The sequence below is a fragment of the Elephas maximus genome, chromosome 1 (assembly GCF_024166365.1).
Source record: "Elephas maximus indicus isolate mEleMax1 chromosome 1, mEleMax1 primary haplotype, whole genome shotgun sequence".
NCBI lineage: Eukaryota > Metazoa > Chordata > Mammalia > Proboscidea > Elephantidae > Elephas > Elephas maximus.
Window position 1 is genome coordinate 81,584,108 of NC_064819.1, and position 26,691 is coordinate 81,610,798.

The 26,691-nt window shown below is 41.9% G+C and overlaps 3 non-coding genes and 1 pseudogene across 3 annotated transcripts; all 4 read left to right on the forward strand.

The window, feature by feature from the left end:
• Window positions 1–1,619: 1,619 nt before the first annotated feature.
• TRNAF-GAA (transfer RNA phenylalanine (anticodon GAA)) lies at window positions 1,620–1,692 on the forward strand. The gene has a single exon. It is a non-coding gene; the product is annotated as a tRNA-Phe (tRNA).
• A 6,792-nt stretch (window positions 1,693–8,484) lies between these two features.
• TRNAS-AGA (transfer RNA serine (anticodon AGA)) lies at window positions 8,485–8,566 on the forward strand. The gene has a single exon. It is a non-coding gene; the product is annotated as a tRNA-Ser (tRNA).
• A 188-nt stretch (window positions 8,567–8,754) lies between these two features.
• Window positions 8,755–9,785, forward strand: LOC126077463 (etoposide-induced protein 2.4-like; annotated as a pseudogene).
• Window positions 9,786–24,526: 14,741 nt separating this feature from the next.
• On the forward strand, window positions 24,527–24,599 carry TRNAK-UUU (transfer RNA lysine (anticodon UUU)). Its single transcript has one exon. It is a non-coding gene; the product is annotated as a tRNA-Lys (tRNA).
• The last annotated feature ends 2,092 nt before the right edge of the window (window positions 24,600–26,691 follow it).

The window sequence follows — 26,691 nt, forward strand, 5'->3', positions numbered from 1 at the left end:
TTCCTGTGCTTTGAAAAATAAGAAATAAAATCATATAGCACATGTTCATTTTAGTATGGGTTCTTTCACTCAATATGTTTTTTATTAAATGTACCCATACTGTTTCTAGTAGCAGTATTTCTTTCTTATTGCTCTGTCATATTCCATTATGTGAATACTGGAATCAGACCTTTTTCATTCGTTTTACTGTTGCTATACATTTCAAATGGATAATGCTGCTATGAACATTCTTGTACATGTTTTTCAAGGGCAATAGCATGCATTTTCCTAGGGTCTAACTGCAGCTGTGGACTTGCTGGGTTGTAGGTTGTATGTATATTTTGTTTGAGGCAACATTTGCAAATAGTGTACCAAAGTGGATGTACCAGTTGACAGTCTCATCAGCAATCTATTAAAGTTTCAGTTCAGTATTGTCAGAGACACTTGGTAAAAGGTAGTATTATTTCATTGTGTTTAACAATTGCGTTTATGCATTTTTTTAGTGAAGTACATGTTTAGTCTTTGCTATTTCTCATTTTTTTTCAGTCTTTTTTTCTTAGTGTTTCATAGGTGTTCTTCAAATAGTCTAGATAAGGGTCCTTTGTCAAATAGAAGTATTGAAATCTTCTAGACTGTGGTTAATTCCCTATTCTTAAGGAGAAGGCGGCTTGAAAAACTTTGTAAGTTGAGGGAAAAAAAAGAAAAAATGGATAGGGAGAGAAGTGGAAAAAACAAGAGAAAGTTCCATTACATCTTTCCTGGTGGTTGCAGGAGAAAATGGGCAGGGCAATTTACTAGGGCAGGAACGTTGGAGTGGCATAATGGGGGTGGAATGCCCTAGGAAGAGAAGGTGTTTTGGGTCTGCAACTTCTTTACTTATTTCCTGGTGTAGTTTAGAGGTTTAAAAATAGTGAAATTTGAAACATTGGATTTTCTCTCTGATCATCTATTGAATTTACCAGAACCCCTTAGAAATACGGCTAATATTTCAAGGAGGATTTTCATGAAGTTTCTGTCGTGAGGGAGTTGTGGCTTTAGGGAAGAGTATCCTTTCCTTGAGACGGCTTGAAACCGTGCACACTCATCTACTTTTTACAATTCCCAACAGCTCTGCACTTTTCTCCTTTTTCAAGTATGTTTTGCGTACTCATACTTATTGAACACATTACCCGATGGATTGCCTTGAGATGTTTCCCCGTTTCTACTCCCTGTTTCTCCTTACCACCCAGGGCGCCCGTGCCAGCACCAGGGAGACAAAGAAAAGGAAGGAAATAGAGAATCAGAGTTGGCTTGCTCAGGTTTTTCTCATTTCGAAGCCAGAAACCCGCCACGCCATTAACTGGCTCACTAATGCTCTGTTCCCTTTTCCAGTGTCATGGAAGACTAATATAGAAAAAGGACTGAAAAAAGAGAAAAAGAACAGGCTCGATCATTTCGTTTGAAATTCCCTTAGTTTTCCGGGCAGTGGTTGGAGCGTGAAAGAGCCAGAGGTTACCAAGCAGGAAAGCATCGCCCCGTTTTACGTATTCCTCCCTTTTGTCATCTTGTAATAATGTAGAACAAATTAAGAGTAAATATTTGAAAACACAGTAGCCATGATCATGTTTTATACCAACGATTAAAATAGAGCTTTCGAAAGAGCAGAAATAGCTCAGTTGGGAGAGCGTTAGACTGAAGATCCAAAGGTCCCTGGTTCGATCCCGGGTTTCAGCAACTCACTTCGGATTTGCGTAACTGCATTCTTAAAAAACATTGCATTCCAAGGCTTTGGAGTTTAATAAAACTGTACAGCACAAGTATCCGACGCTGAACTATTGAAAAAAAGAAAACTGTATCAGTCTACAAGCATTCCTGGTGCAGTCGTTAACGTTGGGCTACTAACAAAACGTAGGTGGTCGCTCAGGAAGAGGAAGAAATGGCGTTCAGCTTAGGTAAAGATTTACAGCCCTTGGAAACTTAGAGGGCGTTTCTACCCTGTCCTACAGGGTCGCTATGAGTCGGAATCTACTGGACCGCAATGGGTTTGATTGGGTTTGGTTTTGAGGTCTTCCATAAAGCCCTAACCGACATTTTGCATATTTAAAATTTCAAAAACAAGGAACTGAAATTCAATGAGGAAAGCTAGGAACTGATGCAGCAAGGAATGCAATATACTACATGCTGTTACGCTTAAGATTTTCATTTCTGTCCTGATATTACGTATTATGTGTATGATATGAGGATGGTAAGGGGAAAGGAATGTTTTTAATCACAAGAAATGTTTAAAAATCCTCTAGAAAAAGAATCACTACCCTATATGAGGAAGGTCCCCGGGTGGCGCACTCTGCACCGGGTAATCTAACGGTAACCGAAAGGCTGGCGATTGGAACTTACCCAGTGGCACCGTGGATGAAAAGGTCTGGAAATCTGCTTCCTTAAAAATTGTTGTTGGTTGCTATCCAGGCGATTCTGACTCATGTTGACTCCACGTAATTTTAAATGAAGCAGAAGGCCGAGACATTTCTTCCAGTAAAACCACCAATCTTTAGATTAGCCCAGACTCAAGCCGGTTGCGGTCGAGTCGATTCCGACTCATAGCGACCCCATAAAAACTAAGCCAAACCCTGTGCCGTCGAGTCGATTCCGACTCACAGCGACCCTATAGGGCAGAGTAGAACTGCCCCATAGAGTTTCCAAGGAGCGCCTGGCGGGTTCGAACTGCGGATCCTTTGGTTAGCAGCCGTAGCACTTAACCACTACGCCACCAGCGAGCCCATAGGAGAGTAGAATTGACCCATCGAGTTTCCAATAGAGCCTGGTGGATTCGAACTACTGACCTTAACCACTAAGCCACCAGAGTTACCATTCAAGTGCAATTGTTCCCCTGGTCATCCGCAAAGATTAAACCAAAACCCCAAAACCACTGTGGTGGAGTAGATTACGACTCACAGCTGTAATCTTTCCCGGAGCCGACTGACCGCCTTCTTTCTCCCGCATAGACGCTGGTGAGTTCAACCACCAACTTTTTGGTTAGCAGTCCAGCCGCTAACCACAGGGCACACCTTACAGATTACAGCCAAAGAAACCTTATGGAGCAGTTCAACTCTGCAACACATGGGGTCTCCATCCATGAGCTGGAGCTATTTGATGGCAATGGAGGAATACCCATCCAGCATCAACAGGGAATTTTTTACCTTCCCCCATTCCAATTTCGTGTTTCCTTCTGTCTCCCACAGTGAGAGCCCTGGTTTCCAACAACCTCAATATGTGTACTCATTTTCTCAAGCCTAAAATTTACACGAAATAATATCAGAATTGCTACACCCATAGCATTATTTAATTTAAAAAAAAACCTACTACATAGAGTTTAACATTTACTTGCCATTCTTGTTTACAATGAGGACAAAGCACTAAGGAAAACTTCTACTTGAATCTGTTCTCTTTTTTCTCCTGTGTGGATATGTTATGCTTTTGAAATACGTTAGATTTATTTGTTCCTATTTGTATTTAATTTTAGAGTATTTTCACAAACACTCGAGTTAGTTTTATTTACTTATTTGCCTCCCTAAAACATTAGTATGTTTCCAAGAGTCAAAAGAATACAGAAAGTTATATTCAGACAAGTCCAAGAGAATGTTTATCCTGTAATTCACCCAGGTGATGGAATGGAGGCAGGCTCCCAGCAATCTGGTAGAAGACCATCAACCAGGAGCAATATCTTTCTTCTTAGCACTAAGGTATCCTTCTTAGGTTTGTTCGTGTCCAAGAGAGCATGGTGTAGGGAGTTTGGAAACAGTTGAATTGAACATAAAGTGAACTTATCTTGACTTAGTCCTAAAAGACTCTGAAAATAGTCCTGAAGACTCCTCTGCAGCAGGGCCTTGCTGGAGTTACAGTTCTGTGGTAGAATGTGTGCTTAACATGCAACAAGCCCTGGGTTCAAACCCCAGTATCTCCACTTTTCTTTTCTCACAATACAGGCCAAAAATCTTCCTCTCAGAAACTTACTTCTTTCTTAAGTTGACTTGTTTTGGCCTTGGTGTTTCTTTATTAACTGACTAGTTGAGACAATGACGCTGACTTAAATTTATTTGTTGTCATTTCTACTATCCATACATTCTCTTCAAGCACTCTCAGCAATCACTGATATATGGGCCACTGTCTGCACCACTCAAAGACTTAGTGGTCCCTTGAAAGAGTTTGCAGGAAAGCTGAATGCAAAGAGGCTCAAGAATCTGGAAGAAGAAAAACCTACTCTGTGCTTGGGAAAAATCAATGTTCCTTCTCTGGGACGGAGAACACAGGATTCTCATAGAATGTCAGGGAAAGGAGAATTAATTCCTGCCAAAGAAGAGAGCCATTTCTTTGTCTCATGTCCTTCTCTGTCATGTTCTAAAACACTGAGAAGGAGATGTTTAACCCTGGTTTGGGCTGAGGAGGCAAAGACTCGCTGCCAAGTCTTGTCAACCTCTCATTCACAGACATGGATATCGAGACATGGAGATTGAGCAGGCAGAAGCCATCAAAGATCATAGCAAAGTCTTTGTCCATCTGTTATGAACTCTTGAAGAGGCTGCCAAAGAAGAAATAGAGCGCAAGTTCTAAACACTCATGGGTCAAAAGAGGAGAGCACAGACACATTAACCCAGAGACCTCGGGTAAGGTCTATATTGTTTCAGGGCAGTTGCCAAATCCTTGTGGAATGATTCTATGTTTCCCTATAAATATTTTCAATTATTGATCCTGAGAATAAAAATAACAATCTTGATGAATCAATGTGGATTCAATCATGCAATCTATAAAATATGAACTAAAAGGCTTTTTGTGTTTTGAACTAAACTAGGAGAAAATCTTTTAGGGGACCCTCTTGAAGCAAGGAAAGGGCTAGTTTCTCCATAGAAAGGGGGGATTGGTTATGGTAGGGGAGATAAGAAGCCAAGAGTCCTAAAGTTCTTATATAGTGCATTATCCCCTTTACTCTTCTTTCCAAAAGCTGTGACTATCTGCTTTCTACCAGTCTGTCACAGGTAATCCCTAAGCCGATTTTGAGGTTACCTACCTGGTTTGCCAGGGACTAACCTTCACTGACTCATAGTGGCCGTATAGGACAGAGTAGACCTGCCCCATGAGTTTCCAAGGAATGCCTGGCGGATTCAAACTGCTGATCCTTTGCCTAGCAGCTGTAGCACTTAACCACCAGCCACCAGGGTTTCTGAGTCGGAATTGACTCCATGGCACGGGGTTTGGTTTTGGTTTGGTAACCTTCATTGCCTCTGTGCCTATACTAGGACTGAGGAAAAGGTGGCTGAGTATGTAATCATGAGCAGTTGTACAGAGTCTCTGGCTTTCTGTGGCCACAGTTCCCCTCTTTAAACTTCTTTTGAGCTAAAAGCAGGATGTGAAAAGCAAAGGGGCCAGAGAGAATTTCTTTAGAAAAAAGTTGAGTTTCAAAAGGCTTCATTAAGAGTTAGGAATACAAGGAGCAAACAAATTGGAACTTTCTTTATTATTATTATTATTTGCATTTCAAGCAAGACCTAGTAACCTTCCCCAGTCTCAGCGGTGCTTAATATCAAAGCTGCGGGCCCATCCTGCTTCTGCTCTCAACACCGCTCTCACCACATGCATGGAAATGGTAAATTCTTGCAGCTGCCAGGGCAAAACCAATGCTGAACAAGTCTGAATCACACACACAAAAAAAATTCAAACTCATGTAAGCCCTCCACAGTGCTCAGCCTATCTACGCCGAGAAGGAAAGAGCAACGAATCACTCTCAAAGGCCAGGTAGTCTTGAGCAAAACGAACCGACTCCTTTTCTGGGAAAACCCTGTTTCTCTTTTCCTTGTCCTCTTCCTCTCTCCCCTTTTTCTCCTTCTCTTTCTTTATTTCACCCCACTCCCACTCTTTACTCTGCATTAGGTGATGCTCCTCTCTCTTTCCTCATGTGCACTCCAGAATGTTTTCACAGTAGTTCAGCACACTTCCTAGTCCCGTACATGCCCATTTTAATCTCTGTATTGAGATTCACATGTAGTTGATACCCTTATTTATCCTAACCCCCCCAAAAAAAATCACTTGATAATTTTTTCCCCTATATGCCCAGTGTAACTTCTCCACAGCATAGGCTGAGGCCAACTGCAGAACTGGGGCAAAGGGAAGGCAAATGAATGTTTTGCTTGTGAGGCAGAACCCCCACAGTGCTGTATTCTTTACCTGGAGTCCCCCCTGCCCCCGACAGTGTTGTATTGGAAAATTGTTTCCTTTGCTGCGCTTCACCCGTCCCCCTCAGCTTTGAATTTGAACCCTGCTTTTTTTTTTTTCCCTTGGAGGTTATATATAAACCCCATTGCACCTACATAGTATGATTAAGAATGTTGCAGACAAAACTTGTGTGAACTCCCTACTTGTAAACCCTTGGTGGATTCATTTGTTCCTATTCATATTTAATTTTAGAGTATTTTCACAAACACTTGAGTTTTTGTGAAACTTGGTGAGCAGTCTCGGGAGCAGTAACAGCAGACCGACTCCATTTCCTTGGACAATGAAATAAAGGTGCCTTTTTGTTGTTGTTGTTCACCCATCTCAGTCTCTCATTTACTGGCCAATAAAGTCATGCCAAATAAGAACCCGGGGTTTTCACCTGGTAACACTAGAGCTGAGAAGTCTTGGACCTCACGCCGGGCAGAAAGCAGCTGTAAAAGAATCTAAAATATTTTTTGGAGGAAATATTCTAAAAACTTATATCTGAAACGACAGTCACAACCAAAATGTGCTTAAGGCAGAAAGCCCTGACTCCGCTCGTCCGAGACTGAGGTTTGAGAACCTGTCCAGGCACATGGAGGACTTTTATTAAAATTCACTTTGTAAATGGTCTTCAGCTGCTGCGATTTCCTCACTCATTCCTGAGAGGCTGATTCTGAAAGATGAGCTGTCACCAAACGGAGAGTTTCTTCTTTATTTTTCATACTCTTCTTTGTTTTCAGTCACACCTGAGGCCCGTTTTTAGACCACAGCTCTCTGGCACATACACTACTTGTCTTCTGACTTCTCTAGCCTTCTTAACCTTGATTCACATATGTAAATTAGAGTTACAAATAAATAACATTAATTTTACTTCGTGTTTAGCTAAAGGAGTCCTTGGGTGGTGTAAATGGTTAACTCACTGGGCTGATAACCCAATGGCTGGATGTTGAAATCCACCCAGAAGCACTGGGAAGAAAAAAAACAGCTATTACAAACCCTATGGAGCACAATTTTACTCTGCCACACAAGGGGTCGCCATTCATCAGAATCAACTCTAATCGACTGGTTTGTTTTTTGTGTGTATTTGTTTTATTTTAGCCAATAATGGCAAATTATAAATATGGAAAGCAGACTTGATTAAGATCACGGTCATTTTGAAACAATAAATTATAAAAGTAAATAATACTTCTCAGATTTTCATCTTCTCTTGGGTTCTAGGTGTCCAACCAATCTCACAATATCAAAAGCAGCAACAGAGTTCTACTGCTTGATCATTAAGTGGCCAGCTCCACATTCCACTCACCCAATTCTTGAAATTGTTTTTACTTTATTTAATTGGAAGAGTCCAATATTCTGGCAAAGTCAAACTGATACAAAAGTTTCTAATGCCCACAGACAGGTAAAAACACAGCTCTTAGAAGGCATCAATCTGCAGACCAAAATTTGAACAGCACTAATGAAGAGATAGGATCTACTGGGGGTGAGACGATATCCAAAGAAATCCTTTCTTCTTTTTAAGTTGAGGCTTGGTTCATGAAGAATGACTTATTACATATGTATATATCTCATATAGCCAACATTCAGACCAAGATAAGAAACTTTTCAGCTCTCAGAAGCTGAGATTGTATTTGTATCTATCCCAATTAATTCCAATCTTCTGACCTGTACCACTGTTTTCTTGTGTTTTGAAATACTATAGGTGGAATCATACAATATGTGTTCATTTCAATATAGACTCTTTCACTCAACATAATTTTTATTAGATACATCCATATTGTGTCTAGTAGCAGTAGTTCTTTTTTCTTGCTGTCATATCCCATTGTATTACTACTGTACATCACAATTTTTTGTTCCTTTTGTTGTTGATGTACATATAAAACAACTAATGCTGCTGTGAACATTTTTGTACATATGGTTCAAGAGAAATAAGCCTTCGTTTTTCTTGGGTCTAAATGCAGCTGTGGAGTTTTAGGGTTATAGGTCTTATATATATTTTGTTTCAGGCAATATTTCTAAATAATCTACAAGTGTGAATGTGTCAGTTGACAGTCTCATCTGCAATGTAGGAAAGTTTCAGTTGTTCCATATGATCAGCAACACTTGATATTTTCAATTCTTTTATCCAGCAATTTTGGTGGAGGGGAGTATCATTTCATTGTGTTTTAATCTGCATTTTCCTTATAATTAATGATGTTCAGCACCCCACCAGATCAGCTACAGGACTGGCTGCAAGGGGCACAGGTCCAATTCCATGTGGGAAAAAAAGTCCCTGGTAAGGCAGCTGTAGTCGTGGCGGAGTGGTTAAGGTGATGGGCTAGAAAGCCGTTGGGGATACCCCGCGCAGGTTCGAATCCTGCCGACTACGGGAAAGCGTATGGATCGCTGATCACTACGAGTTCCTAGTTGGCTCCACAGAGATGGTTTTTAGTTTATTTTAGTTAACTCTTTTTAGGTCTCGTGCGGCCCTCACCCTTGAAGGTGCTGAACCGGCCGGCCCTTGACAGAGCTGCCTTCATAAGAGATTTTGAGGCACTTCTCTCTCCCCGTGTAGTTGATGGTTTGGGCGGTGAAGAGATGGCTGGCGGTGTCCAAACATTTCTCCAGGGCCATGCCAGGGGAATCAAGGACTCCATCTGGGGTATCTACACCATTTCGAAGCTGGGCGCTCCAATACTGTAAAAGAGGGAGGAAAAGCATAGAAGAAGGCTAGTAGCGACCTGACACAGAAAGGACCCCAGAGTACAGAGCCTAAACAAGACAAGTGAGCCACGTATTGCTGGTAGAATTTTCCAGTGCTGCGCTTGGAATGGAGGAATATTTTGCTTGAGTCTCCTCTTGTTTCATCAAGTGTTTATTCCTGTGATTCAGTCAGTAACAGCACAAATTATTGGTGATCTTTTCTTCTATCACTATGGAGATGTTTGATCGTGGCTGGAATTCTTCCTCACGTCAATTTTCAGTGCTCTTTGGGTGCCCCCCTTTTCGTGCTTAGCAAAGTTGTCAATGTCATTTGGTTCCAAAATATAGCTGGCCAGGCATTTGAGGTATCAGGGAGGAAGCCTCACCCATTCCCTAGTATAAGGAAAGCAACTGCTGATATGCTCTTCAACCTCTGCCTCAGGCTCTTTTCCTTCTCCAAGGGAAGTTTGGGAGTCTCTTCATCCATCCTGTTGGTCAGCTGGTTTGTCTCCTGCGTATGTCCCTTCTATATTCACTACACTGCTTTGAATAATATTGATTCAATAAAGGAATTGAAATGCAGTAGCTGTTGTCAAACAGAAAGGAACTGGCCCTCCTACTTTGGATTTGGTTTGCCCTTGGCTTTGCTCACAGCAACGCAGTTCTCATACATTATCAGTAGCTGCCTTTTCTCCATCCTCTTTCCTTTATTCATTTATCAGCACCAATGGAGCAAAGGCCCCTGGCAAAGTGTACCATTTTTAAGTTAAGCCTCTTCTCTCTGGTGGTCTTATTAACAGACCCTTCCATAAGGTGGTCTACCTGCAGTCTGCTCAAACTCTGCAGAGAAGTTCCCTTCACCGCATCCATCTCCTGCCAAACTTAATGCAGCTGTAGGCCACTGACTTCACCTGCCACCCACAGGGAACGGGTAGGATTGGAAGGAGGATGTGGCACCTCTTTTCCCTGTTCACCTCCCCTGACCCAGGGAAGATAGGACTCTTTCTGCCAAGGGCGCTTTACATATTCTGTTTTCTCAGAGGAATTGGAATTCTGTCTCTGGTGCACTTAAGCAGAATCTTCCCGACACTAGTATGTGGATTTTAAGGCCATGAGTCTGAAAGACCACAGGTTTTTCTGTAGCTATTTTCTAGCATTTGCCAGACCTCATGCCATTTTTTTTTTTTTTTTTTTGTCTTCCTGTGCCATTTACCCTCCCACCTCCCTTCCCTGCCTTCCACCCTTGGATGAGTGGATTTTGTAAAGCTAGCTGTTGTAATTTGTGGATTTGTTATTTCTGTTGTTTTTGCGGATTTGTTATTTCTGTTGTTTTTCTGTGAAGCACATACATTGGATGTGGTGGGTGAAGGGGTATCTCAGTTGCTCTTGATCACTCCCTTTACAGCTGTCACTGTCATGTTTTCTGTACCTTGGGTTAGGTTCTGGTCTCTCTTGTTCCACTGCTACACTTTGATCCACAATCAACACGCATGGAAACAGAAGTCACGAAATCAAAAGATGCATTGCATTGGGGAAATCTGCTGCAAAAGACCCCTTAAGGTGTTCAAAAGCACAGATGTCACCTTGAGGATTAAGGTGCACCTGACCCAAGCCATGGTGTTTTCAATTACCTCATATGCATGTGAAAGCTGGACAATGAATAAGGAAGATCAAATAAGAATTGATACCTTTGAATTATGGAGTTGGCAAAGAATACTGAATATATCACGGACTGCTAGAAGAACAAAAATGATTCGTCTTTGAAAAAGTACAGCCAGAATGCTCCTTAGAAGAAGGATCGCGAGACTTCCCCTCACATACTTTGGACCTCTTAACAGGACGGATTAGTCCCTGGAGAAGGACATCATGCTTGGTAAAGCAGAGAGCCAGCAAAAAAGAGGAAGACTGTCAATGAGATTAATTGACACAGTGGCTGCAACAATGCACTCAAGCGCAACAATGATTGTCAGGATGGCACAGATCTGGGCAGGGTTTCGTTTTGTTGTACATAGGGTCATTATGAGTCAGAATCAACTTGAAGGCAAATAACAGAAATGACAACTGACTGTGAAAAACCCCTCTTCTTAAAGGAACACAAACAAACGAAGCCCATTGCTGTTGTGTGTCAGTTCCAACTCATAGCGACCCTATAGGACAGAGTATAACTGCCCCATAGAATTTCAGGAAGCTGCTGGTGGATTTGGATTTGAACTACAGACCTTTTGGTTAGCACTGGTGCTCTTAATCACTGCACCACCAGGGCTCCTTCTTAAAGAGAAGCCCCCACCCCAGACTTGAAAAACTTTGTAAGAAAAGAAAAAAAGGCATCAATTCTTCTTGGTGTTCCTTATTCATTGTCCAGCTTTCACATGCATATGAGAAGATTGAAAAACCATGGCTTGGGTCAGGTGGACCTTAGTCCTCAAGGTGACATCGTTGCTTTTTCACACTTTAAAGAAGTCTTTTGCAGCAGATTTGCCCAATGCAATGCATTATTTGATTTCTTCACTTCTGCTTCCATGGGTGTTGATTGTGGATCCAAGTAAAATGAAATCTTTGACAACTTCAAACTTTTCCCCATTAATCATGATGTTGCTTTTGTTCCCATTGTGAGGATTTTTGCTTTCTTTATATTGAGGTGGGAAACCCTGGTGGCATAGTGGTTAAGTACTACAGCTGCTAACCAAAGGGTCGGCAGTTCGAATCTGCCAGACTCTCCTTGGAAACTCTATGGGGCAGTTCTACTCTGTCCTATAGGGTCGCTATGAGTCGGAATTGACTCGATGGCACTGGGTTTGGTTTTTGGATTTATATTGAGGTGCAATCCATACTGAAGGCTGTGGTCTTTGATCTTCATCAGTAATTGCCTCAATTCCTGTTCACTTTAGCAAGCAAGATTGTGTCATCTGCTTATTCCAGGTTGTTAATGAGTCTACCTCCAATCCGGATGCTGCTTTCTTCTTCATATGTTCCAGCTTTTTGTAATATTTTCTCGGCATATAGATTGAATAAGTACGGTGAATGGATACAAGCCTGACATATGCTGTTCTTGACTTTAAGCCACGCAGTATCCCCCGTTCTGTTCAAATGACCGTCTCTCTATGTACAGATTTCTCATGAGCACAATTTAGTGTTCTGGAATTCCCACTCCTCAGAATGTTATCCATAATTTGTTATGATCCACACAGTCAAATGCTTTTCCATAGTCCATGAAACACAGGTAAACATCTTTCTGGTCTTCTCTACTTTCAGCCAAGATGCATCTGACATCAGCAATGATCTGTTTTGAGCTTCTGGCAATTCCCTGTTGATGTACGGCCGCAACAGCTTTTGAATGATCTTCAGCGAATTTTACTTGTATGTTATATCAATGATATAGTTCAAAAATTTCTGTATTGTGTTCGATCATCTTTCTTTGGGATGGGCACAAATTCGAATATCTTCCAGTCAGTTGGCCAGGTAGCTGTCTTGCAAATTTCCTTACAAGTGAGCACCTCAAGTGCTGCATCCATTTGTTGAAACATACCAATAAGTGCTGTGTCAATTCCAGGAGCCTAGATTTTTGCCATCCCCTTCAGTGCAACTTGGATCTCTTCCTTCAGTACCATCGATTCCTGATCATATGCTACCTCCTGAAATAGTTGAATGTTGACCAATTTTTTAGATGCAGTGATTGTGTATTCTTTCCATCTTCTTTTGATGCTTCCTGCACCATTTAATATTTTCCCCATAGAATCCTCCAATATTGCAACTCGAGCCTTGAGTTTTTTCTTTAGTTCTTTCAGCTTGAGAAATGCCAAGCATGTTTTACCCTTTTGTTTTTTTTAACTGCAGGTCTCTGCACATTTCATTATAATACTTTACTTTGTCTTCTCCAACCATCTTTTGAAATATTCTATTCAGCTCTTTTACTTCATTATTTCTTCCTTTCGCTTCAGCTACTCTATGTTTAAGAACAAGTTTCAGAGTCTCTTCTGACATGCGTTTTGCTCTTTTCTTTCTTTCCTGTCTTTCTAATGACCTCTTGCTTTTTTTCAGGTATGATGTCATCCCACAACTTGTCAAGTCTATTCCTCAGATGGTCAGTTATCTATCTGTCAGTTTGTCATACTGTGCTGGCTTGTGTGTTGCTGTGATGCTGGAAGCTTTGCCACAGGTATTTCAAATACCAGCAGATTCATCTCACGTGGACAGGTTTCAGTATCGCTTCCACACTAAAACAAGATAGGAAGAAGGAACTGGCAGTCTACTTCTGAAAAAACTGGCCAGTGAAAAGCTTGTGAATAGCAGCAGAATACTGGCTGATATGATGCCAAAAGATGAGCCCCTCAGGTTAGAAGGCACTCAAAATATCCTAGGCATTAGTGAGCTGAAATGGGCTGGTATTAGCCATTTTTATTTGGACAATTTTTTATGGTCTACTATGCAAATTGAAGAGGAATGATGCTTCATTCATTGTCAAAAAGAATATTTCAAGACCTATCCTGAAATACCGTGCTGTCAGTGTTAGGGTAATATCCATATGTCTACAAGGAAGGCCAGTTAATAGGACTATTATTCAAATTTATGCACAAAACACTAATGCCAAAGATGAAGTAATTGAGGATTTTTACAAACTTTTGCAGTCTGAAATTGATCAAACATGCAGTCAAGGTGCCTTGATAATTACTGGGGATTGGAACGCAAAAGTTGTAAACAAAGAAGGATTGGTTTTTGCAAAAAATGGCCTTGGTGATGGAAATGATGCCGGAGATTGCGTGATAAAATTCTTCAAGACCGACGACTTCTTCATTGCAAATGTCTTTTTCAACTACATAATGGTGGATGCTTGACATTACACATATTGCTTTTACAGCATTAAACAGCCAAGATACTATCTAGCATTTCCACATACATACACAGACACACAGACAAACATATACACATCCCCATCAGTTTTGTGTGTGACACTCTCGTTTTCCCCCTAAGTGAAACCTACCACACACTATTTCTTGTTCTTATTGTACAAATTCCATGAGCCAACTGAAAGAACAAGTCTGACAGACAAGCCATGTTCTGCCAATTTCAAAAAGACTCTATGTTATTTTTATGAACATTGGCAAAGTCTCATATATGTGCAAACTGGGATATCAAAAAGCTAATAGGCTCTAGAAATCTGGTACGATTGTAACCTGGCCCTACTAATGCCAGTAAATTTCCATTAGTCGTTAAACCCGCCCAAGTCAGAATTGGCCCACCCAGCACTCACAGAAGGGCCAGCTGTGACCACTAATGACCTCAACAGCAGATGTAGCCACAGGTGGAACCAATCAGAAGAAAAGTAATCACTTGGACCCTATTCTGAAGTGAGAGGTCTGACAAGAACCGTGGCACTTCCTGTTTCCTGGCTGCCTGCTAGAATTTTCCTTCCCCAATATGCCTGTGCAACCACCATCTTGCTGCCAAAATCACATAAAAGCCGTACTTCTCAATAGCTCAGGGAGCCAGATCTGACAAACTTCTTCCCGGATCCTTGCTCTGTGCATTGCAATAAAGTTATTTCTCTTTCTCAAAGACCTGTGTCCAGATAATTGGAAAGTCTGAGCACAAGGACCCATCTTCTAGGCTTCTGCAACACCAGGAAATGAATTTTCCCTTAGTCTTCTTATGTAGCTCAAAGAACTGAGTTTAAACCATGATAAATCTCAGGGTTCTAGAAGAGTCTTGGAGCAAGCTCATTTATTTTCCACAAATATCACAAAAGAATTTCTAATTCCCATATCTTAAAGTGCATTTTTCACTCTTTATTCACCCTCTCACTCACAAATCCAAGGGTGGAGACCAGAGTATTATCCTGAGTTCACTGTGTAACATTCTCACTAGTGTGTTGCAAGATATCTTGAATTTCATATGAGTTTACCTTCTCTCTCTTCCAGACTTCCTCCCATGCCCCTCTACCCCCACTTTTTTCAAAATGCCCTTTTCTGTAACCTCCTTCTGTCTGGAAATGGCTTAAAAAATTTTTTTAAACGAATAAATGCTTCACTCACTTTTGTTCTTGTACTTTAAATCCTGTCTATTTACTTCCTATCTTATTCTTATAATTCACCTTTCTCTAAACCCTGAAGCTACTGTTTCATTCATGCTTTATGAATTCCTCTTCTGAATTGTTGGTAGGGCCCAGAGTTATCTGATATCTCTAGTAGAAAAGACCCTTATAATGAAATGCAGAATGCATCACTATGTGGTTTTCTCTGCCTTTGCTTTCCTCTATCAAATCTGGCACATACATTCTGATTGAGCAAACAGTAAATATAGTGAAGACTTTAAGGCAGCCAAAAGATTAATTTCTTTAGCTTTGTGCTTCAGGTTAAGACAAAGACAACTATAGAGGAAATCAAAAGAGCTGAAAATGGGGACTTGATTCTTTGCCACCCATAATACAAGGCAGAGACTTTTAACAACTTGAAGTTGTACAAAAGCCACCATGGAAATCTCTTGTGCCTATTTATCCAACACATGTTTCCAATCTTCTACATTCACTTTCAAGTCCTGTAAAGAATCAGCATCCACCACTGGTTCCTCAGTTCCTCCTGCCTAAAGCAGCTGCTTATGCCTCTTAACACTGATCAACACTACCACGACGCTCAAGGAGCGTGAATCTCAGGAAATAACACTTAGTTCTAGGTAAAATTTAGCCAGCAGCACTTCAGGAATGAGGTGTATGTAGCTCAGTGGTAGAGCACATCCTTTGCATGTATGAGCCTCTGGCTTTCATCTTCCACACCTCTACATTTTTTCTCTGCTTCAACACTATTTAAACCCAATCTTGAAAGGATACAAATTCACTTCTCCTAATATTTTCCATTCAGTTCCTGTGCACACAGACAGCAAAAACACAACTCAGTGGACTTCCTTGAATGCTCTTTCATTTCCATGCTATGAGCTTCTATATCCTTTACGGTGACTGTGACAGCAGAAGGGGTATGACAGGAATGGGGAGAAAAGAACCAGATGCTAAGGGAATCCCTTCAATCACCCAAAACAAAAGCCTGCACCTTAAGCTCCCACTATGAACTATTATTAAAGAGACAGAAAGACAGATAAGGGGTGGGGGGTTTGAAAGGGTCCTGTGGATAGTTTTTTTTTTTTTTAACCAACTAAACCACAAAGCCCCCTAGTGAATTTCCTTCCTGGGCTACCTCTAGTTATGCTGATGTCTGAATCATTTCAGGGCAAGACTGAGTGCATAACCTTTCCTTGTCTTTGATTCTGCTTTACTTGACTCCTGATGAAGTGACCAAGTGGTTAAGGCGATGGACTGCTAATCCACTGTGCACTGCACGCCTGGGTCCATAATTCCATCCTTGTCCTTCCTTCCTCTTCCCCACTGTGTTGTGGGAGTAAGATTTGGAACCCTGGTTGCACAGTGGTTAAGGGGATCAGCTGCTAACTGAAAGGTACGCAGTTTGAATCCACCAGCCACTTCTTAGAAACCCTATGGGGCAGTTCAATTCTGTCCTATAGGATGGCTGTGATTCAGAATCGACTGGACTGCAATGGGATTGGTTTTTTTTCTTTTTGACTCCTGACAGGTTCACTGTGTCACCCAGTGAAACACGGCTTTGGAGGGTCACCTTCCATTTGGCCAAGCGCAGATTCTCCAGACAGACATCATTTTCCTCCAGCTCTTCATAATTTCAGTGTATTTGGCTTGGAGCTCCGATATTGTCTCAAAGAACATTCAGGTGGCAGGCAAAAACCGTGAGAAATAAGTCTCCATAAAGTAATAGGGATCCATATTTAAACGAGATTTTCCAGGGGAAACCAGTTATCCTTATGTCGATTTTGGCTCATGGTAATCCCATGTATGCTGGAGTAGAACTGTCCTCTATAGGGTTTTCAATGGCTGCTTTTTTGGAAGTAGATCACTAAGCGCCTCTGAGTGACTGGAACCTCCAATATTGCAGCAAGCAAGTGTTAACTATTTAAGACCACCTAGGAACTCCTTTCCCAGGGAAAAACAAAAACCCAACTGCCCCATAGAGTTTGTAGAGACTGGCTGATGGATTGGAACTGCCAACCTTTTGCGTAACACCTAAGCATTTAATCACTTGCACCACCAGGACTCCTTCCAGGCATAGGGAACAGTTAAAACCTACGCCATCGAAGCCTCAGCCACGGGCATACATAAAAAACAAAAAAAAACCTCACTGCTGTGGAGTGGATTCTGACTCATAGCAGCCCCATAGGGTTTCTAAGGCTGTGAATCTACGGAAGCCTAATGATACATCTTTCTACTGAGGAGCCGCTGCTGGTTTCCAACACCAACCTTTCAGTGAGCAGGTGATCAGCTTAACCATTGAGCCACAGCCAGCATTAATTCAAGGGGCTTCAGCTTGAAACTCCAAATTAGTTGCTTTTTCTCCATACAGTTTTCATGATATTAGTTTTCCAATCATCACACCAGGGTCTGGCACTTCCACTACTTCTGGCTACCAGAGGGACAGCAGATAATTCTAGGCTAAGAATAAAAAAGGAGGACCCAAAAAGTTGTCTCAGGAAACTTAGATCCAAACGGAAAAAGAAAAAAATAAATCCTAAGTGAAAAACAGGAAATATATGGTATCACAGACAATCACTGTACTAGCAAGACCTAGAGTCCAAAACCTTGGCTGGGAAATCAAGCAGTGGCTTTTTCTTGTGAAGGTGCAGCTCTAGTTCTGAGAACCACAGAGAAGCATGAGGGAGGCATGTTAGGGGATTAGCAAGAACGGCAAGCATATTAATCTTTTGTAAGAGCCCACTTGTGCTCCTGGACAGGCATTCAAACCTCAGCCATCACAGAGGCTAAAAGAATAAAAACTTCAACTTCTTGACAAAATTTGTAGTGTCAGCCAACCCACGTATGAGTTTTAGGAGGTAATCCTTTGTCATTGTGTCTTCTCTTGCTTTTAGTTTTCATTTTGATATTTTTCCCCTGTGAGAGGTTTATATCTTCCTGAATATTGAAATACATTACATATGTCAACTCTTCGGCTCCTCCCCAGCAGTAGTCATCTCCTCTATCCTAACCTCCCGTGAATAAGCAACTGGGGTTTAGTTGCTGCTGGGAAGTAGCTGACATGAGTACTTAGAGGTGGGAAATTGTGGTTCCCAAACCTGGGGAACTGCCTGAGAACTTTGTCAATATATGTATTCCTGACTCCACATCTGTAGATCCTGAATGAATTGAGAATCACTAGTTTTTTAGATAGGGAAAGGGTGGGATCTATATCACTGAAAAGTCTCCACAGATATTCCCATTTTTCAGCCATGTTTGAGAACTGCTAACCTCAGAAGTGGTGCAGAGGGAACTGGAGTAAACTGAGCTGTTGGGAAATTTTGTCTAGGAGGAAGCACTGGAGACAGGATAAAGGGGGGCTGGGAAAGTGAAAGTGAAGGTAACACATTCTGTGATGAAGAAAATGAAGGGGAAGATAGGAGGCAGGAGGTGGGTGTGGGTGTGGAAGAACAAGAAAAGAAGATGAAAGAAGATTTGGAACTAGGTCCTTAGGATGTTTAGAATTTGGATGGTGAGGAGGTAGTTTGAGCCGGCCAGGGTTGCCTATATCTCCTTTGCTCTCTCTCCAATGCAGGAGGTAAGATAGTACCCTTCCTCCTAAGGAAAGTGGATTAAGGGTGTTTGCTCCATAAGAAGATGCAGCTCTTTTTGCCCAAGACTTTTGTGACTTGAAGAGAGCTTACTTAGCAGCTGTTTCCTTCTCTGGAAATGATTTTTTCAACTGTGGATTCTGGAAGACTCAAGGTTTCCTGAGAAATACCTTTCTTCTGGATGACATCCAAATATTTCTTCACCACTAACAAAGAGTTGAGATCACAGCTGCCTGTGGCTGGGATCACAGATCTCCAAAACTGGTGATTGGACTGACTTTTGCTCAACAAGATTGTGTGGGTGGGTGTGGAAGTGTAGGAGGAATGGGGAAAAGAAAATTGGAAAGAAACTTTTCTCCTGAACTAGCTATCTGTCCATTGACACAGGCACAGGTGAGGGAAAAAAAGAAGATTCAAAAGGAATTTGTCCAACAGTCATTTCTCCCTCCCTCTTTCCATCTGAGTTTTTCTTCCGTACTCCTTAATAAATATGAGAAATTGTAGTAAAGGAGAACAGGCCTTCTTTGATGTGGTGGAATACTGTTGCTTGACGGTCAGCAGATCCTGACTGAGCACCTTCTTTTACTTCAGTTTGTCCCTGACTTCGTTGTACTTAAGTAGTCAGGTTGGGAGGCCCAAGTAGTCTCAAGGACCATGGTCCCAGTAATTATCAAATGATTTCTCCTTTCTGTGAGATGGAAAAACACAAGAAAAGGTATTCACAAAAAGAAAAATGGGGAAAGTGTCAAAAAAAATCACCGATATTCAGATGTGCGTCGGTGAGGAAAGAAAACATATATGGAGATGGCTGGGGACTGAACTCAGGGCCTCACGCATGCTAGGCACACATTTTACCACTGAGTTATACCCCACTGCCAGCCAGACTTAATGAGACTACTCTTGATACTGACTTCCAGTACGATCTGCAGGCATTTTAAAACGTGAGTTTTCACAAGTGAAAATTCATTATGTTCAATTCTTATGTTCCTGGATTGGACCCTAACTCGTAGCTATGCCAGGAGAAGGGATAGGGGTCGGGGAAGGAAACTCATTCCGGACCAAAAGACTCTAAGATCTTCCAGCAGTTACTGGCTTCTTCAAGGGGTCTTTCAGTCAAATGCCAGAGTGTCAGTCAGGTCCAGTCCACCATGAGGGAGAGTCGCGGGATTGAACATGCTGAATAGTCTTCTGATTGTCTTCTTAAAAATTTCTTTTGTGCCTATGAAGCTTGCAGAAAGGCATAAAAGATAGTGCAGGGGAATACAAAGATATGTTGGGTGAGTGCTCGGAAGGAATGAGGATCCAGGTGCGGAGATAAAACAAACAACAAAAATGAAGAAAAAAAAAAAAACATTGCCATTGAGTCGATACCGACTAAAGTGACCCTATAGGACAGAGTAGAACTGCCCCACAGGGTTTTCAAGGAGCCCCTGGTGGATTCAAACTGCCTACCTTTTGGTTAGCAGAAGTAGCTCTTAACAAGTAGGCCACCAGGGTTTCCGAAATAAGGCTAAAGGTTAATTAACTCACAGCATTTAACTAAAACAGGAGCCCTGATGGCGCGGTGGTTAGGAGGTATAACTGCTAACCATGAAGGTCAGCAGTTCGAATGCACCAGCCGCTCAACATGGGGTAGGATCGGCTCCATGGCAACGTGTTTGTTAGACAACAGCGAAGAGCTACTAGTGCAGCCATGCTTCTTGCAAACGGCTGCGTCCCACATTTGGGTCTGGAAACTTGGTTTTGCCTCCGCAAGGTTGTAGCTCTGATATTGAGAGAGAAGAAAGATAGGCGGACACTCCTGTAATTAAAGCGTATCATTTAGACCTAATTATTTCCTTAATGAGGAAGCACAAGAGAAGCGCATTATGGGATGGGCACAACATTCAAAACAAATTCGCTCCTTATAAACTTTCCCTACGACTGGGGAAGCTCGCAAATTCCTGATGTGCGACTGTTAATCCAGATATAGAGAAAAATCCAAGTCTTCTTGGCTGGAAGGGAAGGGTGCCTGAAATCTATCGATTAAGTTACTGCGTTATCAGAAAGACACCTCTCTGGGAATTGGAATGCGAAGAGGAGTAGGTGCGAGGAATGAAGTGAATAGGAGAGAGTGGCGGAATTTATGACGGGGGAAGGGAGGACTCTGAGCGGAGGGGATAAGCAGCAGCAGAGGGGTAGATGGCAGAGAGAAGAGGAATAAGGTTTGAAGATGAGTCTCTGAAAACGGATAGGATATGGCCCGTCACGGAGGCAGAAAGTGATCAAGCTCCCATGCTTTCTGCAGGCCCTCGGGAAGAGAGAGGCTAAAATAAGTGCTTTCAAAGCGTATGTCTCACAAAAAGATACGACTAGTTTTGCCCAAAATTTCGCGACCTCCAGGTGAAATCGCGGAGCATTTTGGAACGCGCTCCTGTGGTTCCGTGTTTCTGGAATAGCAGTTGCTGAGATTGGAGTCTTGGGAAAAAGCCAGAGGCAGGCCCCGTTGTGCGGATTCCACGTGCTAGCACAGCAACGTGAAGCTTAAAAACAGAATCCCCAAACGACTTTGGGCTAGAATATCTTGTATTTGCAGCAACTTTTGGGGGGCTTAATATCCAAAGGAAAGAATGAGACAGAAAGGTCAAGCAGTGACCAAGACTTTTTGGTTTGAATAGACTCTTACCGAACCTATCAAAGTCCTGGAGAGCTCAGTGCACCAGGCATCTAGTCAGAGGATCTAGGATTCATGACCCTGTTCTGGTATAGATGCTTTAAGTTTTCCCCAAATTCTTTCTCACTCATACACAAAAGGCTACTGAGCCCACCTTTCTCCTAGAGCAGCTCTGGGAATATTTACAGTGCAATTTACTACTGACATGCTTGCTTTTCTCAATGGGAATCTGGACAGCAAGACTTCAAATGTGGAAAGTCAGATTTGCAGTATCATTTGAGAGTTATTCATTCAATGTCCACAGCAACCTTATTCTCTGTCCTACTGTCAAATAGCTGAGTAAAATAGTGACTGAAGGAATGAGGAGGATGGCACAGTGTTGAGAGGTAAAGGTTGTTAATGGAATTTAAATGTGGAAATTTTTAGGAACATCCCCATGTCTCTGGATTGTGGAGATGCTAAGTCCTTTCACTTTGGGAAAGGAGGAGTGGACATGACTTGTTGTTGTTTTCTTTTTCTTTAGGGGCATTGGATAGGATTGGAAAGTGGAGAGAAGGAGTTTGATTTGGGATTTCATTTATTCAGGATACTTACGAACTTAAGGTTCATTTTTTTTTTTTTTTATTCACGTTAGTATTTGGTAAGCATGGTGATTCTTGAGACTAGAATGTTACAAAGGTCTCTCATCTGGACATTTGTGTAAAGCACGCGGCTGTAGAGAAGTGAGTCTCTGCACAGAGGTAGGGTGAGTCCTGAAGACAGTGCATTGTAGTTTGAAGATTTGGAGCTCCTTAAAGGTATTCATTGAAAACCAAGCGATAAGCTTTGCCTCTAGAGTGATCTTAGACTCTGGAGTTCATACTGATTATCATTATCTCCTTGGAATTTCTTAGTAGACCTAAGAAGGAGCAACCTCCAAGTGAGATGACTTGTATCTCTTCTTTGCCAATTTCTGTCCCAATAAGGATCTTCTCCATTTCACAGGAATCGCATGAAGTCCCCTTTTAACTCGGGAGGAGTCCATTTTTCTAACAGAACTTGCCTCCCAGCTGACCCGGAAGGCAGCTCATCAGAGCATTTGAATGTGAGAGGAGTAAAGAGAAGCAAAAGTCCCCTTTGAAGAGACCATTAGACAGATGTCAGCCACAAAGATATGCAATCATTTGTGTGTGGGTAGAAGGATAGGCTCCCCCCCCCCCAAAAAAAAAACCAAACCAAACCCTTTGCCTTCGAGTCAATTCCAAATCATATCGACCCTATAGAGCAGGGGTTAATATGGCACTGAATATTGTGAAGCACAATTAGGATAATTTTGGGGTGGCTGAACTCAGGGGTTGATATTGTGGCTAGAGCAACCTGGATTCCAAAAATACACTGGTAAGTTCCCAATATGGAGGGAGGCAGGAATGCTTTGTTGTTAAATTAACAATAAAGAGGCTCAGCCCATTTTAGATTTCCAAAGCCTCTTTAATGTTAATTATTGATATGTGACAGAAGAAACTTCACCTATATCAATTCTTCCTTCCAGAAACACCTCAGGAATTAGTAGTCACTGGGAGCCAATTCAAGAATCTTCTACTTGTTGTGCAATAAGAAGTAAACAACTATGGAAGGACTTGAACCCTCAATCCTCTAGATCTGGAATCAGAAACGTTATCCATTAGACCAGGCAGCCAATACTGTGAGGATATGGTACAAGCAAATAACTTAAAGTGTTGATAACGGAACATTAGTTTTCTGTTTTCAATTTTTTAACTTTGCAATTGAAGGCAATTTTTACAACTTTCAAAAAAGGAATCAAATATCATCTGAAGCCTCTGAAAACAATTTAGAATTAGTAAACCGAGATTGTGAGATAATCGGAAGTGACATATTTCCAGGGTTCTCTCATCTAAGTCACTTATAATGATGATGCATTTTGGTGGAGAATTATAAGCCAAGAACTGCACTCTGCCATAAAAGGGTATAGATTGCCACAAGCTGGTATGTTCAGATTTTTTTTCTCAAATATAATATGCTGTTGCTCCAGGGAGAAAAGTCTGGAAGCTCAGACAAGAGCTCCCTTTGTCAGAAATGTCTGCTTTTAATGTCAGCAAAATATTTTATTATAATCCATTTATAACAAAGATTTTTAAAACATAGCTTTTAAAATACTTTATCCTTTACCCACAAGTAAAAGGATCACCTGATGCAGAGGTGGGATGAGGTAGTGTGCCCCAAATCTCCCTGGGAGAGTGGTCGCTATGTGTCAGGTACAGGTTGGTGCCTTCCAGTCTACATTAAATGTAGAGAAAGTAGACAATGCTAACTAACCCCAAGGTATTTTGCTTAAACGTCTTTCCCTAGTTTCCCTGTGGATTGATCCACAAAACAATTCGAGATGATTTTGTGTGACCCATCCCCAACTCTGCCTTGTATATTGGTAGGGTAGGAGAGAGGAGAAATCCACAAATTCCTAAAGTTAGGTAATCACAAATTCTCTCAGTTTTCACATAGTCTGGGTTTCTTGGAAGTGCCGAGTTATGTGGAAGAAGTAAACGATAGTCTTTTTCCATTCCCTACCCTTTCTTTCCTCCCCAGACAGTTAAATTTCCTTCACTCCAAAACTTCCCCATTTGTTCCCAGATCCCTTGTACAGTATTTTCTCCAGGTTTGGGTCAAAACTCAAAACTATCTTAGGTCATATTCTGGATGCTATGTACTAAAGTACACTAATTCGTCAAGAAAATTATCATTTTCCCTTGGATCTGAATAGCAAATAGTATTCATGACATGAAGACCTGAAGGAGGAAGAGAAAAAGGAGACCAAAGAGAAGGAGGAGGAGAAATAAAATGAAAAGAAGTGGCTCACAGATGGTAACGAAGAGCATCAAGAAGAAAAGCAAGCAAAGAGGTGCAGAAGACTAAACCCATGCTCCTTTGCTTCCCCCACCATTATGGAACATTCTCTTTGGTCTTCAGATTTTCTCTCCTTTATCTCTTTTCTCCTCTGCCTCCCAAGGATGCAAGAAAATGTACAGGACAATGCAAAGGAATACAAAAAAGAGTAGCATGAGTGTTGCTTGAAGAAAAATAGATGCGGGTGGGCATGAAACCCTCTGGGTGTAGTAGCAATGTGTTCTAAAAGCCGGTAGTGCTTTGTCTAGGTGACCAAGTCTGTTTGTGAAAGCCTAAAGAGACAGAAGACAAGACAGAAGGAAGGGAAATTCTCCTAGAGCTTATGGCATCTTTTTGGAACAGGAACTTCTTGACAGGCAGAAGAATTACAAAGAAGCTATCTGGGAACCAGGACATGAAACATAAAACCAACTGACCTACATAAAACCTCCATTAGGTACTTAAGAAAAGTTGGATATAGAGGCCTGGGTAGCTCAGTTGGTAGAGCATCAGACTTTTAATCTGAGGGTCCAGGGTTCAAGTCCCTGTTCAGGCGTTATTCTCTTTTTACCCTAGTTATTTCCCTTAGAAGCCTATTGACATTCCACTGCCCCTTAGAGGAACTCTTCCAGACATTTACTATAGGCTTCTTGACTCATCTTTTCCTGCTCTTTGCTCAACAAGAGTCAGAATAGAGCAGGGAGAACAGAGAAAGGACAAAGGGTTAAATGCTTAATTAATAGCCAAAAGGTTGGGGGTCTGAACGCACCAAGAGGTTCCTCAGAAGACAGGCCTGGTAAACCGCTTCTGAAAGGTGAAAACCTAGAAAACACTATGGAGGAGTTCTACACTGCCCACAAGGGGTCAGCAAAAGTTGAGGCAGCCCAGTTCTTCCAAATGAGATGATGGTTTCTAAAAACAAACTTCAGAGCCAGGGCCAAGATGGTGGAATAGTCAGATGCTTCTGGTGGTCTCTCTTATAACAAAGACCTAAATAAACAAGTGAATCGATTATATATGACAATCTATGAGCCCTGAACACGAAAGGGAAAGTTGAGGAAGTGGACCAAGTGGCAGGGAAAGGGAGAGATTGTTCAGAAGCAGTGAGGAGTTGCCAGACCTGACCTGGTGGGAACCAGCACCCCTCAGGCCAGATCTGCTGGCACAAGCTTGGTGAGGCAAGCAGAGGTGTTCAGGACATGTTTTCCACATTGGAAGAGACTGATTGATGGAGAGTTCACTCATGCTTACAGAATCAGTGAAAAGTGATGCTCTTAACAAAAGATAAGGATTGCATCTAATCTAACCCATGGACTAAAAAAATACCCTTTTGGAAAAAACTCTCTCCCATTTAACTGCTCCCTCCCCACCCTGCACTGGGTTCTGAGCCTGATTCAGTGATAGCTGCTTTCCCTGGGCTGGAAGTAGGACCTGCTTCTAGCCCTGAGCCATCCTCCCAGCCTAGGAGAAGGAACAAATTAACAAACAAGGGGGAAAAATAATCTGCCAGCTCCTGTAAACCGGGAACTCAGGGCAGAAACAGCTCCTCTGCCTAAGCACAGGCATAAGTGGTCCATGGACTTTCAACCCTGCATGGACCTGTGTGGGACCATTTCAACAGTGTAGGCCCTCATTAGCACAGTACAGCAGGGTATATACCGGAAGACTAATGTCAACTGTTTCAGCTGTATGGTGAAGAGTCAGGTTTGTGACTTCTGACATTGCTCTGCCTATTAAGCACAGTCCTCACCTACCCACATCAGGGGCCTGAGGACTAGTGGCTTCACCTATGCAACCTAGCCACCCTTGACAGGGATCCAAGGCTAAGTGGTGCCTCCCAGTCTTACAGCCAACAGCATTGGGTGCCTGTAGTCTGGCTGCAAAACACACCCACCTAGGCGCTCTGGGAACCAGGGACACATTTTCCTCACAGGCACTCAGGGGTTGTTATCAGTCCCCTGCCTTGCTCAGGGCATTGCCCCCTACTGCAAACAGATACTTGTGCCTACACCAATCATATCTGCTCATCTAAGACTGCAGGTGAGAGCCTGCTCCACACACTTGGTGACCGACTACCTGGATGCCTGAGCTGAATCCATACAAGTGAACTGACTCCTGGACTCATATACCTAGTAACAGCTCCAACCAACTGGTGATAGGACATTAGAGCTTCAAAGGCATCAATAATCAAACCAGTTCACCTGAGCAGCTTATTTGGGCACATATCAAAATGAAACAAAGTGAGAAGCTAGGACACAGTAAGTAAACATAAAATAAATAAATACAATAACTTTATTGATGGCTCAGAGACAACAGTGAATATCAAATCACATAAAAAGGCAGACCAGGACAGCTATAGCAAAGCTCCCAAAATAAAGAATCAAGAAATCTTCCAGAGGAAGGGAAATTCCTGGAATTATCAAAGGCAGAATACAAAAGATTAATATAGAGAACTTCTCAAGAGATCAGGAAGGAGATCAGGCAAAATGCAGAACAAGACAAGGAAGGCACAGACAGAGCATTAGAGGAACTTAAGAAGATTAGAGAAGTGCATAATGACAAATTTAATAGGATGCAAGAGTTCATAGAGAGACAACAAACAGAAATTCAGAGGATTAACAATGAAATTTCAGAATTAGACAATTCAG